The sequence below is a fragment of the Giraffa tippelskirchi genome, chromosome 7 (genome assembly GCF_054371585.1).
Source record: "Giraffa tippelskirchi isolate mGirTip1 chromosome 7, T2T-mGirTip1v1.2.pri, whole genome shotgun sequence".
In the NCBI taxonomy this organism is placed as follows: Eukaryota; Metazoa; Chordata; class Mammalia; order Artiodactyla; family Giraffidae; genus Giraffa; species Giraffa tippelskirchi.
The window spans coordinates 29,392,486-29,418,761 of record NC_137281.1 but is presented as its reverse complement, the minus strand read 5'-3'; the positions used below and the strand labels follow the sequence as shown (position 1 = coordinate 29,418,761).

General features: G+C 37.5%; 2 long non-coding RNA genes across 2 annotated transcripts in view; one reads left to right on the top strand and one right to left on the bottom strand.

Moving 5' to 3' along the window:
- The window catches only part of LOC145515056 (uncharacterized), a 121,568-nt gene that overhangs the window by 7,540 nt on the left and 87,752 nt on the right, over positions 1-26,276 (bottom strand). The gene's annotated exons all lie outside the window — the stretch shown is intronic.
- LOC145515059 (uncharacterized) overlaps positions 1-26,276 on the top strand; it is a 104,040-nt gene that overhangs the window by 19,137 nt on the left and 58,627 nt on the right. The window lies entirely within an intron of this gene.

The following is a 26,276-nucleotide window of genomic DNA, read 5'->3' as shown; positions in this document are numbered from 1 at the left end:
GACTTCAGGGGACTTACATGCTTAGTGGGGACTCAGTGTTGAATAACCTGCCTGTCTATGTAGGAGATGCAAGTTGTATCCCTGGGTCAGGAAGATTCCCTAGAGAAGGAAATGACAACCCACTTCAGTATTCTTGCCTGGAAAATCCTATGGACAGAGGAGCCTGGTGTTCTACAATCCATGGGATCACAAGAGTCAGATATGACTTAGTGATTAAACAACAACAACAATAACATACTTAATGAGGACATGATTAGGGCTACCATGGCCAACTGTTCCAACTATCAATAAGTGCCCTCCTTTGGTTCCAATAAATCATATAACACAACCTCTTCAGACAGATAAATTATAAACTTGCTTCTTGTTGAACTAATTAAATCCAGCCCCGTGCCAAGCAGCGTTGACTAGTAACTAGGGCTGCATCCAGATATCTACTCATATTAGAATCTCGTACAGGGCAGGACCTCTATAGCTGTATATAGTAGTCCTATGCGTTCATAAAAACAACTGACGCTAATATTCTGTGATGAGCACAGGCACTTGAGTGTGTCTCAGAAGGCAATGAGAGTTTAGATGAGGAGGCTCTCTATGGAGGCCAAGTTGTCAGTGAAGCTGCAGAGGCAGAGCTGAGATCTGAAACTAGTTGTAGAGGATTGGAAGAGACCAGGCAGTCTCAGGACACTGGGCAGGGCATTCCATACCCAGAGGCTCAGCAGGTACCCACACACGGGGCTGTTTAGAGGACTCTTGCTGAATGAGTGTATGAGGATGCACAAGTCCAGTGAATTATAAATACATGTTATAGGAGATAAAAGAAAGCACACAACCAAGAATAAGGTAAAATAAAACAACAATAGTAATATATTATTAACTGCTAATGAGCAATTACAGATGCCAGGAAATATTCTAATCGCTTTATATGCATCATGTAAATCATTCCTTTCAACAACCCTGTGAAAGGTAAGATGATAACTACCTATAATCTAGTACTTTCTATGCATCATAAATGTTGGAAGCCTGTGAGTTAAGTTCTGTTGTTTCCTTTATTTCACAAAGGAACAAATAGCGCATTTTGACTTATCCCCACTTCCAATTTGAGGCTCAAAGTGATAATGTTAGTGATTTGTTAGTTTATACAACTAGTGGGGCTTCCTCAGTGGCTCAGATGTAAAAAATCTGCTTGCAATGCAGGAGATGTAAGAGACACGGGTTCGATCCCTGGGTGGAAAGATCCCCTGAAGGAGGAAGTGGCAACCACTCCAGTATTATTGCCTGGAAAATCCCATGATCAGAGGAGCCTCATGGGCTACAATGCGTGGAATCGCAAAGAGTCAAACATGACTGGGAGACTGAGCACTCACTGACTCACTCTCTCACTCATACAACTATTAAGTAGTAGAAATAGATAGTTAATGACTAGATCTCTGCCACTAGCAAATAAGACTAGCCCTTGTATTCAGAAGATAAATCACTGAGAAGCCTACAGTTTGACTTCATTAAATGAAGAACCTCCCCTGTCCAATTACCTGTAGCCAAGGTAAAGAACTCTCTGGTGCAAAACACCATTGCTGGGGAACAGAGTCTGCTGAGGAACACAAGCACCATCATCAGAGTCAGTGAGGCAGATATTTCATACAGACTTGCAGTGGGTCCATAATAAAGACAAGAAACCTGCTCTTCTTATTGTTTTGTTCTTATTAAGTTCCATGGATAATTCTGAGAACCAGCTGTATTTGAAACCATAATTTTATAATATTGTAATGCAGCCCTACTAAAACACCCTCAATTTGTATTTAAATGATTAAGTCAAATAAATTTACTTCAAGTTGAAGAAATAGCTCTTGTTCACCAGAAGGCTCATAAGTTCGGGGAAATAAAAACATGTATCCAGGAGAAGTAATAAATAAAACTGCAGTAGCTTGTATTTAGGACACTAATAACCAGATATAAAGTGGCGTTTAAGGGAAACTAGAACATAAATTGATTGATAGAGATATCAGAGGTATTCTACAAGTTCTAGCAGAAGTTATATTTCTTTGAGTATTTCCAGAGAATAAAAAAATGAATAATAATATAGTTGGATCTTTACAACAACCCTTCAAGATGTAAAAAGAAGGCACTATTATATCCATCTTGTGGATGAGCTCTCAATTTATATGACAGTCCCTAAGACTAGCAAAAGTAAGGGTTGGCTCTCAGCATGTCAGATGTCAAATCTCTGCAATCTCCACTCCTTCATGGTAACTCCTCTGCAGAAGAAGAAAGAGAAGGAGGATAAAAAGACTACCTTAAACTTTTTCTCTGTTTGGGGCAAAGCTACAATTGCAGAAGAAACATTAATGAGTGTGTCAAACTTCAAAAGATAAGCAAACTTTAGTCCTTTAGCACAGCTGAAAGCATGAATGAATGCTGTACAACTAGATGTCCTGAATACCTTAGCCAAACTATTGGATTTCAGGTAATTGAATTGATAAGCTTATTTTGAACTTAGTGAAACCATTAGAATACTTATTCACTCAATGAAAACATATTAAGACAAGACTTGGTTCCAGCTACAATACAAGATAGGGCTTCCCAGGTGACACTAGTGGTAAAGAATCTGCCAGCCAATACAGGAGACACAAGAGATGGCAGTTTGATCTGTGGGTCAGGAAGATCCCCTGGAGAAGGAAATGGCAATCCACTCCAGCATTCTTGCCTGGGAAACCCCATGGATAGAGGATACTGGTGGGCTACAGACCACAGGGGTCACAAAGAGTCAGATATGACTGAGAACACACACAATACCAGATACTAAAGATGATGGTCTGTAATTCTAGATTTTGAAAAGAAAAGAGGTAATTGAAGACACACACACATATAAATGAGTGGGCTTTCACAGCCCAATGAGAAAAGAATCCTAACAGAGAGATATGTGGGCCAAGGCTTGCTTCATAAAACAGAAGAAGGGAGATCCTGAGCTGAATTTCAAACATGAGATCAGTTCAAGTCAACTCAAAAGGAGGAGGGAAATCTCACCTTTGTAGACAGAGAAGGAGATACAAGGAAGAGAGAGAAGGTGTATTTGAGGAACCAGAAGAGGTGTAACCAATTGTTGCCTTCTTAAAGAGTCATAAATATTTACATACACTCTCATATCCATTTCATGAGTATGTGATATCTACCACACACTTGCAATGGGCACACTAGCCTGTATAGGTTTTGGAGAAGCACAGGACAAGTTTCAAACATACCAGAAATAGCACCTGTGATGAATGAGTGGCTGACACAGCATCTGTTTCCACACAGCATCTGACAAAGGGATTGCAGTGCAGGACCTAAAATCAATGCGGCTCTTGGAGTGGATACCACTTGCATTAATAGCACCTTTTCACCTCTCAGCAGCTAGAGAGGTAATGACCGATCACAGGAAGGGATACCTGGAGATCCTTGGGAAATGTCCACTGCTTAAAGAAGCCGAGTCAGGAAGTTTGCAGCAAAAGGAGAAACCCATTGCATGGAAGGGGCTTCATGGACTCTGATTTTCACTCTTAACATGTGCCTTGGCCTGATACAGTGTTGGAATGTGTTCCTAGGGAAAAGAGCCTTTCTATTGCATTGTCACTGCGGTGTTGCTAGGCAGGATAGTCACTGAGGAAAGTACTAGCAGAGGGTGCAGAATCTGTATGGGTAGGGATGTAATGATAGATCCTGATGAAATACTTGGTATAGTGCATGGCATGTATAAAGCGCTTCATGGATGTTAAAATCTACTACTATTGCATTTTCTCCTTCTCTTCCTACTTTTCCTTCTATCCTTCTTTCACTCCACCTGTATCTATAAATCTCATTGGAAATAGTATGTCAATAAAACCACTATTATGGAAAAAGAGAAAGGTATAATGGACATGGAATTTAATGAGATTCCAAGTAGCACGAGCCCAGAAAGTGGGGGAAGGGAGAGAGGGAGAGAAGAGTGAAGAAAGGAGTGGAGAGGAGAAATGAGGAGAGGGAGAGAGGAATGGAGAGGAGAGAAAAGTGGAAAGATTGATCCAATTTTTATTTTCTATAATTATTCTCTATAGGAAAAATTATTTGTTCTTCCTTCTCCAAATATTCACTGAGACATTTTCATGATCAGAACTGTAATAAAGTCTTCATTTGCAATGATGGATATGTCACAATTTACTCTTGTGGACTAGTTGGGAAGACAGCTAAGAAAATAGACTGTTCAGTACTTAGGGAGGAATGCGTGTGTTTGAGTGTGACATGTGATGAGAATACATAAAGAAGGAACATGAGCAATTCCTGGGCCACTAGGGAAGGAAGTAGCAGCTTAGGCAGCATCAGGTGTGTTAGCTGCTCAGTCGTGTCCAACTCTTTGCAACTCCATGGAATGTAGTCCGCCAAGCTCCTCTGTCCGTGGGATTCTCCAGGCAGGAATACTGGAGTGGGTTGCCATTTCCTTCTCCAAGGCAACATCAGAGAACTGGTGTATTTTGGCCAAATAAATGTTCAGGTGCCAGGGACTGGATTGGATTTTGGGTGATTGGCTATGTGAAGTTGGACAGACGAGAGGACATGAATTGCTCTCATAGGATGCAAGAAGTTTGGTATAACAAAACAGTGGAGTAGAACACACGGAGTTGTGAATGATTGGAGAGCCAGACAATGAGCCTCTCAGGAAGGCTTAATAAGACAGTTTTAGAAGCTTGGGATCTGCACTGACTTGGAAGTGCAAGTGTAGACTAGCAAGATTTTAATCATAGAAATGACACAGTCAGATTGCTTTTCAGATGGCATAGATCACTGGTGCACTGTGAAGAAGGGAGAACCACACAGGACATGTTTTGGAAATTTTTCAGATAAAAGTTTCTGGTGGTCCATATTTGGGAGGAGGTGGTAATAAGACCATTCATAGATCATTTCATAGACTAATCAGTACATGGAGAGGGATACATGTGTTAGAATGTGACATGTGTAATGAGAACAAGTTGGAAAGAAGGAAGACTGGCAGATGACAAAGTACATGTGTATGTTTCTAAGACAAATTTAGAGAGAAAAGAATCAAGGTATCAACTTTTACTAGGGAGCTATGAATAAGAACAATTTTTAAAATTAGAATATTAAGAGAGTGAATCAAGTTTCACCAGATGTGCTCCAATGATGGAAAAGATCTTTATAAAATAATAATTGTCCCAGAATATCTTAGAGTATAATGAATAGAAGTTTGGAAACTCAGACACAGAGCTTAGGATCCTTCCCCTTTCTCATTCCCTGTTCTGTGTTTTATCCAAAAAGCTAGAATGTTCAAATTTTAACCTAATTGATGGTGAGCTCAGTGTTTCCAATAGTCTTTGAAAATGTCTAGAAAATTCTCCAAATTAGGGCTTTAGATAATCCATCTTGCACAGCCTTTAATTTAATTCTATGGAGCTCTGAATGAATACCAATTCCCAAAATAATTTGCAATGCTAGGAGCTATGACCTTATTTTGAAACAGCAAATATAGTTTTCTTTCTTATTTATTTGCAAACACTATAAAAAATTCTCTGAAAAGTGGAATTTTTGGTACTCAAAAATGCTTTGTTCAGATCTTTTACAACATTTGTTTAAGTGTGGCTGGATAATACTTGTTTTTATTTCAGGCCCAAATAACTCTGATCTTGCACTCTCCATGGCCCATAAAACTTCTGAACACAGAATAAAGGAAATGGTCATTCATCAAGCTACCTAGGGAAAAGGAAAGAGGTTGCCAAAATATTTCTCCAATCTACATTAACGCTGACTGTCCAAATCATGAACTTTTAACTATGCTTCTATTCTTGCATTCAGAGGTCATTTTTATATAACAGCTTCTAGCAATTTGAAAAATAAATCTTAACCATGGCCTTTGTAGAGGCAAGAAAAATTAAAGCAAATATAAACTGCTGAAATAAGTTCATGTTTTTATCTGATAACAGATGTGTTCTCTGTTTCTCTGAATAAGGTCCCTGAGTCCTGTCCTAGATTTTCTTAAAAAATATTCAACAAAGAACTCCTTGTGGCCCTACTATGTGTACCACAGCAGAGGAATTCAAGGTTAATAATAGGATGTCTGTAAGTTCTTTTAGTTTTTTTAATTAATGCTAAGGGTAATGTGATGATTTGCTGTAACAGTGTTTTTTGAAATTTAATAATTAAAATACTATATGTGAAGGATAGATATGGATAAAACATTTGATTTGTGAAAATGTCCACCAAAATACTTGTCACCTAATATTAATATCATAATATTAATATTAATAATGGCAATTATTATAATAGCAGCTTGTATCAGGAACTTAGTTGTGATGATTTATTTAATATGTTAACTTGACTGGGCTCCTAGATGCCCAGATATTTGGTCAAACACTATTCTGGGTGTATTGATGAGGGTTCTTTTGTATGAGATTAACATTTGAATCAGTAGACTGAGTAAAGTGTATTTCCCTGCTTAATATGGGCAAGCCTAACCCAATCAGTTGAAGACCAGAATAGAATAAAAAGGCCGAATAAGAAGGAATTCCTGCCTGACTTCCTTTGAGCTGGAATAGTGTTTTGTTTTTTCCTATTTTTTGGATATGCATTTTATTTAATAAACAGAAATTCATTAGGCCTCTTCCATATTACAAGCATGTTTCTAGCATGGAAACAGAGCAAGTGGTGTGCAAGTAACTGTTAGAAAACAAGTTCCCCAGAAAAAAAAGTATTTATAGTTTTGCTGAGTCTTATATAAATATTCCTAACATGACTGATTTTAAACTACTGGTATAGTGTCAGCTGGTTTATAAAATTCCTGAAAGTTTACTAATCTACTATGATGTACTTGAACAAGCCAGGTCTAGCACACCATTGACCCAAGTATCAACAAAGCAGACAAGAGCCTTTCCCTTTTGGAATGAATATTCTTTTTTTTTTTTTTTTTTTTTGGCTTAAATCATCTTTTTATTTAATTATTTTATTTTCTATTTTTTAACTTTACAATATTGTATTTGTTTTGCCATACATTGACATGAATCCACCATGGGTGTACATGTTTTCCCCTTCCAGAACCCCCCTTCCACCTCCCTCCCCATCAATGAATATTCTAAGAGAGAGAAAAATAAAATAAGCCCATATCTAAATTAAACACACAAGAAAATACGAGGTAATGATCATTTCTATGAAGGTGATTGGGATGGAAAGAACAAAATGGTGAAAGTAAGAAGACACTCTCAGAAGTGAAGACATAAATAGTTAATCTGGAAGAAGAGAGAAGCTCTTGTTCTGAAAATAGCGTATTTTGTTGTATTTCCAGAAAGGAGCACAGCCACGTTAGAGGTCCTAGTGTACACCAAAAAGAGGAAACCTGCTGGGTAGTCCCTTTCTTGCTCGGTAGTTACTTATGTACATGTGCTTCTTCACTGCTTTATAATGCATATTTAGTTCCTTAAAAGCATGAATCAACTGTGATTCAAGTGAGTTTACTTCTTTTGTCAGGCAGAACACTTCAATACTTTCTGCATAAGGAAATGTAGAATTCCAAGATTTAGTATGCATATCATCTGGATCTGAGATCATTTTTGGTGGTACCTAAACAAGAATTTGTTTAAAGTAAATCACTGTTTAAAATATAGTACTTTTTTTTTTTCTTTTGATTTTCCCTCAGTCATGCAAGGAAAAAGTCTTAGTATGTTGGAAACAACTCTTCAACCACTTCAGTATTTACTCATTATACATTATAAAAAGACTAAAACTTTCATTCAGATCCCTAAACAAATTGATCACCTTAACAAAATGTTTTGCTTTTGTTGAATTTATGGTTCTATCATTACACTTCTGGTCTAAAGCAAATTTTACCTTATATTCTACTTTCAGTGTTGATTTAATGTGGTTTGATTTTAAATAAATCTAAGTATAATTATGTAATGGTATAAAGAAAAAAATAAGTAAAAATAGTACAAGTAGATGTAGAAAAATCATGAAGTTAATACATGAATGTTTGAGGTTTAGCAAACTGTCTGAATGACTAGATCATTCTTTCATATTACCCTATGGGGGCAAAGTGTATGATCTGAAAATGTCCCTGAAGTTCACTTCTGAAAATACCCATGCATTGACTAGCAAATTCAAGATCTTTAATTTACATGAGGTGCTTTCCAAGTGACTCAGTGGTAAAGAATCTACCTGCCGGAGACACGAGCAGGAGACATGAGTTTGATCCCTGGGTCAGGAAAGTCCCCTAAGAAGAAAATGACAAACCATTCCAGTATTCTTGCCTGGTAAAATCCCATGGACTGAGGAGCCTGGCAGCCTACAGTCCACTGGGTTGCAAAAGAGTCTAACATGACTGCGTGACTGAACAAGAACATGAGAAGTTTACATGAGATGATATAGGCTAAATGATTGAAGCAATCTGACCAAGTGTCTAAGTCAGCTTGGGATGCTACAACAAATTGCCATAGACTGGGTGTCTTAACAAACACACATTTCTTTCTCTCATTTCTGGATCCTGGAAGATCCAAGATCGAGACACTAACAGATTAACTGTTTGGTGGGGACAGTCTTCCTGGTTTACAAAAGGCCATCTTCTTGTATCCCGACGTGGTAGAGAGTAGAGGGTGATCAAGTTCTCCTGCTTCTTATAAAAGCACTAATCCCATTCATGAACACTCCACCTTCATGACCTAATTATCTCCCCACCTCCTATTACCATCATACCTCAACATATGGATTTTGAGGGGACATACACTTTCAGCTCATAAGTGCCATAATTCAACATAGAAAGTCCTATTTCTATCTGATGCTCATCCTACCTAAGACATTAAGTTTCCTTTCCAAAAACACTTTCACTTTTCCCTTGATGTCTCTGTTTCAAAGTCAGACTGTTGTATCCGTAGGCAAACTAAATTATCTGAATCAGCAGATCAGCTTTTGAACTGAACTGGAGTAACTCAGTTTGGTGAAATGCCCATAGATTTTTTTGTTTGTTTGTTTTTTCTACCTTTGAGAGGAAATAGACCATAGCTAAGAATTAATTTCCTACCGGCATTCACCCTGGAACTTGTTATCTAGAGCTGCCCGTGTGTAAGAATCAGACCAGTGGTGAATCAGTACAGTGATCTCTTGTATCCACAAGGTATTTGTTCTAGGACACCCTTCAGATACCAAAATCCACTCTGTGGATCCTCAAGCCCATTATATAGAATGGCAAATACTGTAGCATAGTATAGTATAGTATACACATCCTCTTGTATACTTTAAATCATCTCTAGACTGCTTATAATTCCTATTGCAACTTAAATACTGTATAAATAGTTGTAAATACAATGTAGATACTAAGTAAATTGTCTGATTGCAGCAGATACAAGTTTTGCTTTTTGGAACTTTCTGGAAACTTTTTTTCTGAATATTTTGTATCCATGATTGGTTGAATCCATGGATGTGGAACCCACAGACAGCCACTGTACATGCTTTCTGAAGCCACTCATCTCATGGGTCAAACTGGATTATACATTTTAAACTACTCTGTGCTTTCTTTGATCATGTTTTCAACCTTGCAGATCTCACTCCATTCTTGAACTTGAGCTGTTCTTGTAGATGACAACTTGACACTCAGGTAGCACACAGGGCCATCAAAGTGAAGTACTTTACTCTATGTAGCCTGTATTTTACACAGTGTCATCTCATTTACATTCTCCAAATGCAGTGAAATCACTCATGTGATTTGGCAAAAGAAAAAAAGAAACTGAAGTTTGGTGATAAGTTTTTTTTATTTCTCCTTTATAATAAACTAAGTGGACAAAATATCAGATTCAAGCTCTAATTCCAGTCCTCCCAGTCCCCCAAATTTGAGACCCTGCTTATTTTCTTTCCTTTTTTTATGCTTCTATCTCTTCTCATCTACACTAGGTAAATACTTGCCATAAGTAATATACTGAAGATTTGGAGCAGTGCAAGTTAGATGGCATATATAAATATAAATTAAAGCTGAAAGTACAGTTGACCCTTCAACAATGTGGGATTAGGGGCACCACTGATCCCAGCAGTCAAAAATCTGAGTAAGACTTTATAGTCAGCCCTTGTATCTGCAGTTCATAGCTGCACATTCAACTAACCTTGGATTGTGTAGTACTGCAGTTTGTGTTTATATTTTAAAAAATCCATATATAAGTGGACCTGCACACTTCAAACCCATATTGTTCAAATGTCATCTGTATTATGATCTTCAGTTAAATATTACTATAAGAAACCAAGATTTCAACCAGAAGTAGATGTGGTAAAATGATTCTGTAATCAGACTGTACTGTCTTCTAACCCCTTAGCACTGTATAGAGTTAGTAGCAGCAGCAGTAGTAAAAGTAGTATTAGTACCATAGAACTAGTGACCACAGCTTCTGCTGCTAAGTTGCTTCAGTCGTGTCCAACTCTGTGCGACCCCATGGACTGCAGCCTATCCAGCTCCTCTGTCCATGGGATTTTCCAGGCAAGAGTACTGGAGTGGGGTGCCATTGCCTTCTCCGAGTGACCACAGCACCTAATATTTATTGTCATGACCACTATTTTAATGTTACTACATAATAATACTGATTCTACCATTTACTAATAGTCGGCTTGCACAATTCATATAATCTCTCAAAGTTTTAGCTCTTCATCTATAAAACACAGAATATAATAGTACGCCCTGCACAAAGCTGACTTGATTTAATTAGTTAATGCACCTAAGACTGTTCTGACACATAAGTGGTATGTAGTAAATGGTAATTAATAACTAATTAAGAGACTGAAACAGCATCTCTGTTAATAAATTTGTCTACAGTCTGTTTTTATCACAATGACTTTTTTGATGCATATATTATATGTTGTTAAATGAAATTGTTAAAAATCAGAGTGACTAACTGGAGGAACTGGGCTTCAAACCCACATCTGTGTGAACACAGAGCCTGAGTGTTAAACCCTTGAACTCTTCTAGTTGCATAGGTCATGAATTATTCTCCTTAGGTCTAAGTCCACAAGACATAAAAAGTTATGGAAAGCAAGAGAGATGGAGTCCCACTGACCGCTGTATGTCATCATTGGTGATTTGAGAATACCTAACTTGAAAGCAGTGGGTCACTAAAAATGAAAAAAACAAACAAACATTTTTATGTTGAGTATCTCCTAACCAAATATTTCTAAATCTGACCTATTGTTAATTTAAAGATCTGCTTGGTGAAAGGAGCTCTGAGATGAGTCATATCATTTAGGATAAGCATCATGCCGGAGGGCCTATTTCTGCATGAATTCCCTCAATGGCTGGCGTCTGTAGTCCTCATCCTGCATTTCATGTTCTAACAGAATGAGAGCTTATTTTTATAGTTATACAGTGTGCTTTCTCCCATGGATGGTAAAAAAATAAAAAACAAAACATGATTTCAATTGTTGGCTTTGTAAGCGATAATCATGTAATTGGAAACAGCTGTGCACACAAGAAATATAATTCAAAGCAGTTTAATTAATACATCTTTATCGACAAATTCCACTCATAATACTGATATTATTGTGTGATTCTATAATCAAAAAGGGAATTTCTAAGCCCTGGCCTTTTCCAAATTGTGTGTTCAACTTTTACTTTCTTAAAGAAACATGAAAAAGGTATTTTGAAGATGGCTTTATCAGGTCTCTCAACTCTCTTTCTGACTTCTTGCTACAACCCCCTTCCCTTTTCAGAGTTGCAGGGCAATAAAATCGAACTTCAGAGATTGGTTTTATTGTGTAGTGAATGCTGTTGTAAGCACCATGTCTCCCCCTCAAGTCTGAGGCATTCATTCTCCCCGCTGCTTTGTTGTGCTTCCCCTGAAAATTGCTTTCTGAGAGCTGCCTGTCAACAGGATTTTGTATCCAATGACTGGCTAGTGGTAGGAAGGTGTGAAGATCCTTCCTGCTTGCCTCAAGGTGGGCCAACCCTGAAGACCATACCAGCTATGGTTATGGCTAAGACCTTCGTTGCAACTGTCTCACAGCCCAGTTACTCCCTTTTCTCAATCCCATGCTCTTCAGTCTTCCACAGATGTATATTCAAAGAATATTCCCTAATAAACTTCCTGCTGGAAAACGCCATGTCAGCATTTGTTTCTTGGAGAATCCAACTTCAGATAGATTTTGGACTTATTCTAAATGTATTATCTCTCTTGCTGTAAACTTTTGATACACTTCCATTTCTTCAAATCCACAGTGCTGGCTCATATTCATACAGTGTTTGTTTCTTTGCTCTACTTTAAGATATGTCTTTGATTTTCTTGAACTCTTGGTGACTCAAAATAGTAACTGCTATCTTTTGGGGTGACTCCATTCTATTAGTGTGTGTCAAACCTGGACAAACTTTTACTTTAATGAAGCAACTTCTATCTACATTTCTAAACACACACACACACACACACACACACACACACACACACACTGTCTTATGGATCAGGGACTGAAACATGATTCATTAAAAAATAAATCTTATTGCCTGAAACTTTGAACAGAATTAATTTTAGAAGATAAAGTTTTAGTTATTAGAAAATAAACCAAAGACCAAACAGTAGTTAACCTTAAGCACTTACTGTATTCGAGGTTTCATTTGTAGTAAGTCCCTCACATGTATTAATTAATTTACTCTTCATCCCTATCCAAAGAAGTAAGTACTATTACTTTCTCCACATTATACATAAATCATGTCTAGAAAGATGTACTTAATTGTCGTAGTTTGCCAGAAGAAAAAGACTCTTCAGGATATTTTAGTTTTTTTAAAAAAATAGGGATAACTTAGACATGGTAGCAACAGATTTCTTTTGTGAGACATTTGTTTCAAAATGCTTTTAAACTAGTTTAAATTCTATGGAGAAACTTAATTAGCATATACTTCTCTCAAAAAGTTCACAATATTGAAAACATATGCTTCTGAATGAACATTTGTCAAGTAAGCCTTTATGTTTTTGATCTTTTACAATGCAAATATTTTAATGAGTGACAGTATATCTGCATCATAAATTTTGTCATTAGCTAATATTACAGTTCACATTTAATTATGATTTCTAATCAACTATCTGAAGTTAGAATGTTTATTGGAACAATTGAGATATTACTATCCTGAAACCCTTGGCAACTCCAGCTCTCAATTATAATAGTCTCGCATAAAGGAAACTTTATTTTTAAAAAACTGATGTGGAATTTATGTATAGATATACATACGTATTTATATATATACATAATAAATGAAACCATTTATATTAATCTTTATGTCCCTATCCCCATTATAGTGCTATGAACAGGCTGGCTTTATATTGGCTTCATAAGACTATTGAGAAAATTTAACAAAACTTTGTCAAAGTTTAAGAGTCAAGGGAAAAGAGGCATCACACTGTGTGCAAGTCAAAATTCCTCATGCCGATATTTTAATCATGATAGTTTTTCAGTTCGAGATACATTTATACTGATAGCACTTTATTTAATGGTGCCTTGAATGTTTCTGATTTGGATATGATTGACATCTCATCTAGTTACCTCCACAAGAGTGGCAGAAAGTCACTGCTCAAGTCCATTCTGATAAGGGTAAAATTTGCTAATATCATTGCATTCTGTTTTGAGTCACTACTTTAAAGATGTTTACAATCCACACTTTGATGCTTTGATGGTGCATAGCCAAGGCAATCATACATTGTGGATTTTTGCTACAGGTCTAATTTCAAATATTTTCCCTTTGTTCTCATATTAGTGAGATTGCGTGCTTCAGCTTTTGATTGAATAAATTTTAGCAGTTATGCACAGTTCATACCTAATCTGAATCCTAAAGTAGAATTAAAAACGATGTTGAGAAAAAGGAAAGCCCTCTATTATAGATAAAAATGGACAAATTACCTAGGAATAGTCTATAGGTATGTTTATGTTGCCATCTATCTGAAGCAAATTATGGTCATGGACTTATGCATGAAACAATATTGAAACTCACTATTGATAGAGTTGGGAAAGTAATTTACAAGACTAAAGGCACATTCCATAATTACAAAGATTTGTACATGAAACAGTATGTGGCAAAGCCTGATTTACACAGACTAATGTGTGTATACTTTACCTAAATGCACTAAGAAGGTAGGAAGGAGCTGTAAGATGAAGTTGCTCAACTACAGACATGCATAAGGAAATTAAAAAGAATGTTGGAAACAAGTGATAATTCTAATTGGAAAAGTTATGAGGTTATACTATTATGCATAGTGTCTGAAACAAGTGTATGTCCACAATTTGAGATAAATATGAATTAAGTTACCATTTATCTCTGGATATCATTTGTATTTCTGAAATATGCTTTAGCTTCTAGAGTATAAAACTTAATGAATGAGACTAAATAGGTAAAGTTAGATGCTTGAACCACCATCCACATTTTTTTTCCTATCCTACACATGGATAGGATGATATGGGTTGAATTATGAAAGTGAAAGCGAAAGTCGCTGAGTCGTGTCCAACTCTTTGCAACTCCATGGACTATACAGTCCATGGAATTCTCTAGGCCAGAATACTGGAGTGGGTAGCTTTCCCTTCTCCAGGGGATCTTCCCAACCCAGGGATCAAACCCAGGTCTCCCGCATTTCAGGTGGATTCTTTACCAGCTGAGCCACAAGGGAAGCCCAAGAATACTGGAGTGGGTAGCCTATCCTTTCTGCAGCGGATCTTCCTGACTCAGAAATTGAAACAGGGTCTCCTGCATTGCAGGTGGATTCTTTACCAACTGATCTATCAGGAAGGGTTGAATTATGCTCCCCACAAATTCACATGTTAAAGCCCTAGGTCCCAGTACCTCATAACGTGACCTTTTGGGGGAGATAGGCTCTTTACAAAGATAGTAAAGTTTAAATGAGGTCATAAGGATGCCTGGATCCAGTATGACTAGTGTCCTTATAAAAATGAGAAACTGGGACTCAAAGTTACAAATATAGAAAGAATGTCATGTGAATGTAAAGTCTGCCATATATATATACAAGCCAACCAGAGAGCCCTGGAACAAAGATGGCCCTTAAAGTCCTTCAAAGAAACCAATCCTGCCAACACCTTAATTTCAGACTTCTAGCCTCAAGAACTCTGAGATAATCAATTTCAGTTGTTTAAACCACCCCATTTATGGTACTTTGTTACGGCAGCTCTAGCTAACTAATACAGATTTTGGAACAGGAGGTAGAGTGCTGCTGTGAGAAATAATTGATAGAGGCTGAAACTTTTTTGAGGTGTATGATGGAAAAGGCCTGGACTGAGTTGAAGAGACAATGGTAGAACAATGAGCATTAAAGGTAATTCTGGAGAGAGCTCAGAAAGAGGATAGAATGACCAGAATATTGTTAGAAATATAAACATTAAAGTGCTTCTGGAAAAATCTCACAAGCAAATGAGGAATATTTTGCTAAAAACTGGAGGAAAGGCCATCCTTGTTTTAAGTGGTAGATAATTTGGCTGAATTGCATTACAGTGTTCTGTTGCAGGTAGAATGTGTAAGCAATAATCTTGGATATTTATCTAAGGATATTGCTAAGCAAAGTGCTAAAAATGTGGCCTGCTTTGTCTTTGCTGTGTGTAGGAAAATATAGGAAAAGAGATTAATTAAAGAGGGGATTGTAAGCAAAAGGGAACTAGAACTTGAAGGTTTGGAAAACTGTCAGCCTATGCAGAGAGTGTGGCAACAGGGATGAGGATTTGGCTGATAAAGAATTTGCTCAAGAGAAGACAACTGACTCATGAGTCCAGTCAACCACCTCAGCAGAAGCCAGGAATAGAGACAAGGTTATCAAGGAAAGCTTGTGGAAAGAAAAGAAGGAAAGAAAGTGAAGTCGCCCAGTCATGTCCGACTCTTTGTAACCCTTTGGACTGTAGCCCACCAGACTCCTCCATCCATGGAATTTTCTAGGCAAGAGTACTGGAGTGGGTTGCAATTACCTTCTCCAGGGGATCTTCCAACCCAGGGATTGAACCCGGGTTTTCTTTCAAGAAAAGGGACTAATAACTTGAAAGCAGTTCATAGGCCAATGAGGCTGCCAGTGGTGCCATGAACCCAAAAGACACTGGCCACGAGAGTAGGGCTGCCATCCTGGTGGGCCTAGAGGACAGAGCATAGAGTCAAAGAGAATTAGCCTTAAGACTTAAAATCTAATGGAGTTTTCTCTGCTAATATTTTAGACTTACTTGGAACCCATGACTGCATTCTTCCTTTCAATCTCTCCCTTTTGGAATGGGAATGTTTAACATATTTTTTCCACCATTATATTTTTGAAGCAGATAACTTGTTGCCCAGTTTCACAGATTTACAGAAGAAGAGGTGAATTATACCCAGAATCACCCATACTTGATTTAAATGATATTCAGATGAGGTTTTGGACAGAGTTGATGCTAATGAACTAAGGTAGGTGGGCAGAAAGGGGGATGTGAGGACTGGGTAAATGTCTTTTGCATGTAAGAAGGACATGGATTTTGGATGTCCAGAGGGCAGAGTGTTATGAGTTAAATTGTGTCCCCACATCAAAATGTATATGAAAAAATTTTAGCCTTTTGTAGCTCAGAATATAACTTACGTAGAGACAGAGACTTTACAGAGGTAATCAAACTAAGACAAAGTCATTAGGATGGACCTTAATCCAACATGACTGGTGTCCTTATAAAAAGGGTAGTTTTGGACACAGAGACACACATACTGGGAGAATACCAGGTGGATATAAAGATAGCCATCTATAAACAAATGAGAGAGATCTGAAACAGATCCTTCTCTCATAGATCTCTGAAGAAACAAACCTTGCTAAGAGCTTGATTTCAGACTTCTAGCCTACAGAACTGTACAAAATAAATTTCTATATTATATTTATCCTTGTTTAAGCCACCCAGTCTGTAGTACTTTGTTATGGTAGTACTAGCAAACTGATACATGAAGGGTTAATTCATATGCACATATTATTATGTTCTTATTATATTCATTCTTGTTTATACATGTATGTATTTATGTTCTATACATTTGCAAAAGCAATTGGAAATTTAAAAACATATCTAGAAACTTAATTATACCATGGCTAATTATATCATGTTATCAGCTTTGCATATTCTTGAGGGTATTTCATATATTAGATATTATTCTAGCTGCTGGACATACAAAAAGTAGACTGGTCCAACAAAGCTTCTATCAGTTCAGTTCAGTCACTCAGTTGTGTCTGGCTCTTTGTGACCCCATGGACTGCAGCACACCAGGCTTCCCTGTCCATCACCAACTCCCAGAGCTTGCTCAAACTCATGTCCATCGAGTTGGTGATGCCATCCAACAAACTCATCCTCTGTCATCCCCTTCTTCTCCTGCCTTCAAACTTTCTCAGCATTAGGGCCTTTTCAAATGAGTCGTTTCTTCCCTTCGGGTCACCAAAGTATTGAAGTTTCAGCTTCAGCATCAATCCTTCCAATGAATATTCAGGAATGATTTCCTTTAGGATTCACTGGTTTGATCTCCTTGCAGTCCAAGGGACTCTCAAGAGTCTTCTCCAACACCACAGTTCAAAAGCATCAATTATTTGGTGATCAACTTTCTCTATAGTCCACCTCTCACATTCATACATGACTAGTGGAAAAGCCATCCAACTTCGACTAGACGAACCTTTGTTGGCAAAGTAACGTCTCTGCTTTTTAATATGCTATCTAGGTTTGGTCATGGCTTTTCTTCCAAGGAGCAAGCATCTTTTAATTTTATGGCTGCAGTGATTTTGGAGCTCAAAAAAAAAAAAAAAGAGTCTGTCACTGTTTCCATTGTTTTCCCATCTATTTGCCATGAAGTGATGGAACCAGATGCCATGATCTTAGTTTTTTGAGTGTTGAGTTTTAAGCCAATATTTTCACACTCCTCTTTCACTTTCATCAAGAGGCTCTATAGTTCTTCTTTGCTTTCTGCCAGAAGGGTTGTGTCATCTTTGTATCTGAGGTTATTGATATTTCTCCTGCCAATCTTGATTCCAGCTTGTGCTTCATCCAGCCTGGCATTTCACATAATGTATTCTGCATAAAAGTTAAATAAGCAAGGTGACAATATACAGCCTTGACATACTCCTTTCCCAATTTGGAGCCAGTCTGTTGTTCCATGTACAGTTCTAACTGTTGCTTCTTGACCTGCATACAGATTTCTCAGGAGGCAGGTAAGGTGGTCTGCTATGCCCATCTCTTGAAGAATTTTCCACAGTTTGTTGTAATCCACACAGTCAAAGGCTTTGGCGTAGTCAATAAAGCAGAAGTGTATGTTTTCCTGGAACTCTCTTGCTTTTTCTATGATCCAAAGGACGTTGACAATTTGATCTCTGGTTCCTCTGCCTTTTCTAAAACCAGCTTGAACAACTGGAAGTTCTCAGTTCACATACTGTTGAAGCCTTGCTTGGAAAATTTTGAGCATTACTTTGCTAGCATTGAAGACGAGTTCAATTGCACAGTAGTTTGAACATTCTTTGGCATTGCCTTTCTTTGGGATTTGAATGAAAACTGACGTTTTCCAGGACTGTAGCCACTGCTGAGTTTTCCAAATTTGCTGGCATATTAAGTGCAGCACTTTCACAGCATCATCTTTTAGAATTTGAAATAGCTCAACTGTAATTCCATCACCTCCACTAGCTTTTGACTTCACATTCCAGGATGTCTTGCTCTAAGCGAGTAATCACACCATTGTGGTTATCTGGGTCATGAAGATCTTTTTTGTATAGCTCTGTGTATTTTTGCCTCCCCTTCTCAATATAAAAATCCTCTATATGCTAAAGTAAAGGAATATCATGATTAATACAGAATTTTGATCATCTCAGTTCAATAAATGATATCAAGAATACACACGCACACACACATATATGTGTGTGTGTGTGTGTGTGTGTGTATATATATACATATATATATATATATATATATATATATATATATATATATAATTTTTTGAAAACTGGATGGGGTGCCTCATCTTCACACATGGTAATTGCAAAAGGTCTGTCTGAATGTTTTACATTTGATTGGAGGCATGAGGGAAATCTGAAAGGAAATGTTCCCATCAAGACAGACAGGGCAAAGGCCCTGAATAGGGACAATCTTGGCATGTTTATGAGAAACAGGAATGTCCAGTTTGGCTGAAATATGATGAATGAGAGGAAAATCTGAGAGAAATAAGATTAGAGAAATAAACAAAGTATCATTAAAAGTCTTGTGAACCATGACATGGTAACACATGTGCTCTAACAAACAACCTCCTAATCAGTTAATTGACTTAATTCAAAATGAATATGTCCCCCTCTTGTTCCAAAATTCGATGTGAGTTGAATAACTCTTGCAGGTGTCTCTTTTAATCAGTGCCTCAGTGGTCCCTGCTCATCTTCTAGGTTCTCCTCAGAGTCCTTATTTGGATCTCCCCTTCCAGATATCCAGTGAGATCAGTGTGAAAATGTGGTTGATCCTACAAGATGATTTAGAGGTCTGGCCTGAAACTAGTTATTGGAACCAACCCAATAAAAAGAAAGTGTGGAGAAGATAATCTTCCTGTGTATTCTGGAAAAAAAAAAAATAGTTGGATTTTCAAAGATGCAAAATTCCTCCTGACTTCCTCCATCCAAATTGATCCTGAAAGCAGAGATCAGCAAAGTATGGTCTACAAGCCAAACTCAACTTAGAGCCCATTCACCCATGAACCACAATGTGGGGTTTTTGTTTGTTTTCTTTTGTTTTTAATCAGGTGGTGCTAGTGGTAAAGAACCCTCTTGCCTATGAAGGAGACATAAAAGATGCAGTTTCGATCCCTGAGTCAGGAAGATCCCTTGGAGGAGGGCGTGTCAACCAAATCCAGTATTCTTGCCTAGAGAATCCCATGGACAGAGGAGCCTGGAAGGCTACAGTCCATAGGGTCTCAAAGAGTCAGACAAAACTGAAGCTACTTAGCACATAGCATATGAAGTGTTTTTACAACAAACAACAAATACAGCAGAAGAAAATAAAGATAGCAAGAGACAAAGAAGAGGAGGAGAAGGAGTATATATAGCCCACAAATCCTAAAACATTTATTATCTGGTCCTTTACAGAAAAATATTGTAGATCCATGCTCTAGAGGAAGGACAGAGTGGAATTTCATAGAGAGAATGGTATGAAATCCCCAGGGTGACCAGAGGGTTGTTTGAACTGGTGTGTGTGTGTGTGTGTTTGTGAATCATAGGCTTTTGGTCTAGGGTAAAAATTACATTCTTATTTCTCCATAATCATTAACATGAGACTAAATGCATCCACCTTATACTAACTGTATTAATACCAAATAAACTTTCAGACAAATACATAATGTATAAATCATAACAATCTGAACAACATAATAAGCTTGATTTTATGGACATATGTAATATTCCAAATTTCTCAAGTTCCCTTGGAACATTGACAACAACAACAAAAAATTCCCAATTATCTATTTCTATATATTAAATCATTCCAATTTCAATGTCAAGACAACACTTGTTTTATCATTATCTTTCATGGTTCTGGAGGTTGACTGGACTCAACTAGGTAGTTTTCACTCAACTTACCTCAAATTGTAGCAATCCAGATGGTAACTGGGGCCAGATACATAGAAAGACTTACTAACTTTTTTGGCACTTGAGCTAGAAAGCCTCAAGAGCTGAAAACTGGAGCAACAGAGGGTCTTAAAGCATCTCTGTCTTCATGTAATATCACCAAATTTTGTTTGCAGCACAGAGCCTCAGAGCAGCTGAATTCTTTGCCTGATAGCTTAAGTCTAAAAGTTTGTGTCCAAAGACACACAGGCAGACAAAAGCTGTGTTGACTTTTATGTGCTAAACTTGGGAGTTTCACAGCATGTATTGACCATGTGTAATGGCAACCCACTCCAGTACTCTTGCCTGGAGAATCCCATGGAGGGAGGAACCTGGTAGGTTGCAGTCCATGGGGTCGCCAAGAGTCAGACACGACTGAGCGACTTCACTTTCACTTTCATGCATTGGAGAAGGAAATGTCAACCCACTCCAGTGTTCTCGCCTGGAGAATCCCAGGGACAGCGGAGCCTGTTGGGCTGCCGTCTATGGGGTCGCACAGAGTCGGACACGACTGAAACAACTTAGCAGTGCAGTAGCGAGCATGGTTTAAATTCACCACAATATTCTAGACTATAAAGGTCAATAAATTTCAGTGAACGAGTATGTACAAACTGATTTCTGAACATCAGTGATAATTTATTGTTAGAAGAAAACATACATTAATACACTGTGCTAACAAATTTAAAATTATGACTATAGTTTCTTCTTGAATTATACAAACCAAGAAGTATGAGATAAAATTCATTTCATTTCTGGTGAAAAAGAAAAATCCCTGGCAAAGTAAGATAGAACTTTCTTAATATGATGAGGATGATGTAGACACAAAAAAGGAAAAAAAATAGAAATCTAGAGTTAAGTGTAATCCTAAATCCTAAATAGGAAAAGATTAGGAGTATTGCACCTAAAATTGTAAATGAGACAAGGGTGCCCAGGATGACTTTTGAATTCAATATTTTATCAGCCTTTAAATTAATGTGAAACAATTTAGATGCATGAGATTGGAAGGGACATAAAACTATCATTAGAAAATATGATCATTTGCATAGAAGTTCTAAAGGATATTCAGAACAAATTATTAAAAGTAATAGGGAATTTGGATAAGGTGGCTGGACATAATATTAATGTAACAAAAGTGGCTGAATTTCTATCAAAGAGCAAAAACAACCACAAATGCAGTTATAAGGCATCATATATCCAAAAATATCAAGTGCTTAAGAACAAGTGTAACAGAAATTGTGAAACATCTGCAGGCAAAACTATAAAACTTTAGTAGGAGATGTTTCAAAAGACCTATACAAATAAGAAAATAATATTAAGTATATAGACATGAAGATGATATCATAAAGATGTCTGTTTAACAGAATTAACCCACAAATTCAATAAAATTCAAACCAAAATATTGATGCAGTTTTATGATACAACTTGATAAAATGATTCAAAAATGCAAATGAATAAGTTACAATAATAGCAGAATTCTTCAAAGAGGGCATGAGTAGGACTGGTCAGCATCCAGTGGAATTTGCTCTACCTTGGTAAGAGTTTGGATTATTTTGTAATTATTTTGCAATGAGAAGACATTGGTAGATTTTAAGGAGCCATCTAATCATTCTGGATATTTTGTAGAGGAGGCAAGAACAGAGAATGATGAAGTAACTGAAGTTCCTAGCTATAGATGATGGTGAATTACAGAGGCAGTGATGAGAACTGACAGATCTGACATATGATTTGCAAGTAGGTCATCAGGATTCACAGACATACTGTATATGAGATATGAGGGAAATAGAAGAAACAAGAATAAATTGTCAGTTTTGGTCCTGAGAAACTGGGTAAATAATGATGCCATCTTTTGAAATAGAGAAGGCTTGGAGTGGTGTTGAATTTGGGAAGGATGAATAGTTCTGTTTTGGCCATATTGAGATTCCTAGTAGAGAAGACAGTAGGCAGTTTGATATATGAGTCTGGAACATAGGGGACAAGTAGAGCATAAAGATTTAAACTTGAGACTCTACAGAAAATGGATAATATTTAAAGAAATAGAACTGGATGAAAGATCCCAGAAGGATTAGAGAGAAGACTAAGGCTGTAGTCAGAGCCTTGAGGAGACCCCATAACTTAAAAGTCTGAGTCATCATCAGCCTTTTCCAGGAAGAAATGGACTATTCATTTTTTTTTTATTTGTTTATCATCCAGGTAGTAGGAGTTGTCAATGTTATTAATCAAAATCTAGAACACATCTGGGCCCTGTGTATAAACTGGCCATTTCAATACTCTATTGGTAGGAATGAGGTCCTGGCCCCTTTCTTGCACTGCCCACCATCCCATAAAGCATGTGTTCCTGGAAGAGTTTGTCTCCACAGAAACTTAGAGAAGGAAAAAGATGTAAATAACCTGATTGTTAAAAATCTGATTCTTTATGGCATAACAGCCAACATTATCTAATTCCCAGTACTTCAGTATGAGAAGAATTTTACTGTTAGGAAAGTCCCATCTATGAAGCTTTGATAGGAATATGATTATTCTTTCAGTTGCTTCAAAAGATTCTCTTAAAAATTGAATCTTCATTCAACTTAACTTTCTCCCTTAGAGAATTATGATCAGAAAAGCCCAGATCCATTCTCAATTTAATTTACAATTTTGTTACACTTAACATAGTTTTAATGGTATGATTTGTGCTCTCAATTAGCTGTGTAAAAATATTCTCCCATCACCAAGATGATTCTTAGAATATTTTATTTTAGTTTAATATACTTTTTAATAGGATCCAAATCACACAATGTTAAATGTGTAAACTTTGTAGGAAATGAATGAACATCATTAAAATAGAATACACACACACACACACACACACACACACACCTTAATTGCATTATCTAATTTCTTTTAGATATATTTTGGGAGAGAATTATGTTCAAACTTTTCTGTGACTCCTTACTTTTCTCTCACTTTCTATGCACCAGGCATCCTCATAGAAAACAGGATCTGGCCAAAATTATCTTAAGACTATAGCAAAGCTACTTTTTCAGTTTTTATACAAGTGTTCTTTAAATTACTCAGCAATCTTGATGCAGATTTTTATCTGTTTTTGACATCTTTTGTTCAGTTGTTTATATAAATATCACCAGTTCTGTGCCCTTGGACTAGTCTATTTTTCAGTGTCAGGTTTCTATGTAGATACGGAAATGACAGTATACTTGTTCAGTCTGCCTTTGTTATACAGGAGGGCTTCAGAATGGTGGAAAGAGATCCTCCCCCCGGCACACACACACACACTGTAAAAATGGATTGTTATGGGATTTCTTCATAAATAATTCAAAATATCAGGAAAGTGTGGGAGTTCCTAGAGTAAAAGCAAATCCAGCTCACCTCATATTGGTTTTCCATTTTCTCAACAAGAGACCCTGAATAGAATGTCTTTTATAACTGATGTTTAATTTCTGGCTGTATAGGAGTTCTTTTTCACTCAGACCTTTGTCCGGGGAGTGTGTAATCTCCTCGGTTCTGTCTACTCACAACAAAAATTTGAAGCAATGGACCAGCATTACCGTCCTCTGATGGACCAGTGTTACAGCTCTTGGACAGCCCAGTGTTACAGCTCTCGGATGGACCAGTGTTACTGTTCCATGTTACAGCTCAGTTTTATTTAGAAAATAAAGGAAAATATATCCTCCCGGCCCGAGGGCATGCCAACCCAAAAGATGCCAAGAGAAGAGACAGAGAGAGACTCAGCCCTTTGGCTCCTCTTTTATATGTTTTTTTCTCCTCCCCGTGGGCCTCCCCTATGTAAATTGGGCTAGCCAGGAGTGCTGTTTGTTTTACCTGAGGTCCTCACTCTGGTCCTCAGACCTTCCTTTGTTCTATTTTTGCAGGCTTTCCCCTTGTCTTTTAGCCACTGACATTCTGGACTCCTTTTTCCTATTCTAAATACCTAACACCTTTATCATCACCCAGGAAGCAATTATACAAGAATCTGTTCCTATTGTAAAATATGTTTAGAGTTCCTCTTAGTTATCAAACCACATTCAGCATTAGTTAAGGTATGTCTTGTGGGAGGAAGAATAAGCCAGGTGTAACTCTACTTTCAAATATATAGTGATCCAGAAAGCCCATTTTCTAGAAGGGTATGTTTAATGCTTACTTAGTGCTCAAATTGTATAATCTTGTAGTTCAGGGACTTGGGTTCAATACTTTGGGTAAATGAATGCCATGGAGGATAAATAGTCTAAGAAGGGGTACATACAATTGATATGAAGTGAGACTTGAGACAGTTTCCTAGTAATTACAATTAATGCTGGAAATTACTGTTAGGTTCTATAATAATCTGGGACTAATATTAAATATAATTATTCCTATCATCTGCAACTTTAAACCTCCAGTTTTGGTAAAGCAGCTGAATCTTGATATTTGTTCTTCGTGATGTGTGCTCTCTACTTAGAGAAAAATACAGTAAAAAGGTTCATCATTGTGTTTGTAGCAGTAAGGGAGCGCCATTCTAGGTTTCATGTTTACTGTCAACAGGTAAATGGCTAAATACTGTGAAGTTGCTCAGTTGTGTGCGACTCTTTGTGACCCCATGGACCATAGCCTACAGGCTCCTCCTTCCATGGAATTTTCCAGGCAAGAATACTAGAGTGGGTTTCCATTTCCTTCTCCAGGAGATCTTCCCAATCCAGGGATTGAACTCGGGTCTCCCACATTGTAAGCAGATGCCACCAGGGAAGCCACAATGGCTAAATAAATTATTGATTTTAACACAAATATAAATGAGTTTACAAACATATCTAATTAGCATAGTTAATTAGACCAAAGATTTTTCTACCATTTATCACAGTCACAACTCCAAAAAATGAAGTAATTTAATTGGTGAGTGTAACTTATTTTTTCTTTTAAAAATAAGCTTATGAAGGCTTTACAAAATATGAAGTGATAAGATAAAATAATTTTATTTAAAAAGGGGTGGGAAGTGTTCAGGAATTCCATGATATTCTGAAGAGAGCCACTGGTGTCTGAGTAGTACTTGTATGATAAAACTTGAAAGTGGGAAAACAAGATGGCGGAGGAGTAGGTGGACTTGGAGTACATCACCTTCAGACACAGAAGTGCATGCAGAAGACCAGCTGAGAGTAGACAGGAGTACCTCACCAGTGGAAAAGAATATTTAGAACCACACAAAACTCGGTAGGACGAAGGAACTAGGGGAAAAAAACAGGAGTGTTAGTAGGACTGGACCTGAAGAAGGGGTCTGATCCCCACAGCGGGTCAATTGTCTGAGTCAGAGGAGAAACATTTAAGACTAAGAGTGAAACAGCTGATCTGTGGCAGCCTAAATAGAATGAGAATCAGACAGTCCTTGTCACAGCCATACATACCCCAGGCAGGAACGCTGGTCTTCTGGAAGGGGCAGAGGCTGGGAGCTGGAGTTAAGAGATTGTGGAGCAATCCCAGGGCGAGGGCTGCTGTTGACTGCAGAGAGATGGATTGAGGGGATGTGTGGGAGGAGATCCTGTTGGGAAATGCCAGTGGAGGCAAGCCATGGAAGCAAGGTGATACTGCTGAGTCACACATAGCAGGTGGAGCCATCACCATAGCCTCTCTCTCCCCACACACCAGCATCTGTAGCTGAAAAATAGAGGCTGCCCATCAAATGCCTGACGCACTGAACTACAGAGTAGGACTCCACCCAAAGAGCTCCTTTCAGTGATTAATGTGCTG